Raw genomic sequence first — 1,550 nt, forward strand, 5'->3', positions numbered from 1 at the left:
CCAATCCCATGAGAACGAGTCCCAGACAGTGTCCGGCAGTCATAGTACCAATAGTCATAGATATGACAAAATCAGGACAAGGAAAAAATCTGATTGCCCCCTCACAGTTCGCTGTGATGACATTTGATCAGTGTTACTTGAACAAACACTTACAATGTTCCCACTGAGCCGTGCACCCCCTTCAGCTCTTCAGTCCTCAGTACTGCACTCAGCAGGGGCCCAGCCAGTCTACTTGTGTCCACATGTTGCAATGGAGCAGGCAGCTGGGGTCGGTCTCGAGCTCTAGTATCCGGCTTAAGATGCAGCTCTGCACTCTCTCCTAGAGTTCGTTGCAATTGACCCAATATGCCAGTCAGGGTCTGTGTCAATGAGTTGTAGTGTGTCAGTGAGTCAGAGCATCAGGCTGTCAGCTTCAGTCAATACATAAGAACATAAGAAAGTTTACAAATGAGAGGAGGCCATTCAATCCATTGTGCTCATTTGGTGTCCATTAATAACTAAGTGATCCAAGGATACTATCCAGTCTATTTTTAAATGTTCCCAAATTTTCAGCTTCAACCACATCACTGGGGAGTTTGTTCCAGATTGTGACAACTCTCTGTGTGAAGAAGTGTCTCCTGTTTTCCATTTTGAACGCCTTGAAGCCCAATTTCCATTTGTGTCCCGGGTGTGTGTATCCCTGCTGATCTGGAAAAGCTCCTCTTGTTTGATGCAGTCGATGCCTTTCATGATTTGAAGACTTGAATCAAGTCCCCACAGTCTCCTCTGTTCCAGGGTGAAAAGGTTCAGTTCCCTCATTCTCTCCGAGTAGGACTTTCCCTTCAGACCTGGAATAAGTCTGGTTGCTCTTCTCTGAACTGCCTCTAGAGCAGCAATATCCTTCTTGAAGTGTGAAGCCCAGAACTGTTTCACAGTATTCCAGATGAGGAATGTCTAGTGCATTGTACAGTCATAACATGCTTCCCTTGTTCTAAATTCTACACTTTTGACAATATACCCTAACATTGTTTGCCTTTTTTATTGCTTTTCTACATTGTTTGAATGGAGAAAGTGATGAGTCCACATAGATGCCTAGGTCTTTCTCATGCGTTACTTCATCTAGTTCTATTCCTACCATAGTGTAATTAAAGTGGACATTTTTGTTACCTGCATGTAATACCTTGCACTTGTCCACATTGAATTTCATCTGCCAGGTGTCGGCCCACAACTGAATATTATCTAAGTCCCTCTGAATAGCCTGTGCTGCCGAGATTGTATCTGCTGAGCCACCTATTTTAGTATCATCTGCAAATTTGACAAGTTTGCCAACTATCCCCGATTCCAGATCATTAATATAGATTTGAAAAAGCAAATGCCATCATCATGACTGTCAGTCTGTATCTGTCGGTGTGCATGTCTGATTCAGCCAGTCGATGTATGCATGTCTGTCTTTTACCCAAATCTACTCACAACACAACACATTGTCAGTCACTGATGGATAAACAGAGATGTACACAAAATTGATCTCATGCACACACACGCTCTCACACTCAGGCACACGCCAAGCCACT

This window comes from Amia ocellicauda, chromosome 12 (assembly GCF_036373705.1).
Source record: "Amia ocellicauda isolate fAmiCal2 chromosome 12, fAmiCal2.hap1, whole genome shotgun sequence".
NCBI lineage: Eukaryota > Metazoa > Chordata > Actinopteri > Amiiformes > Amiidae > Amia > Amia ocellicauda.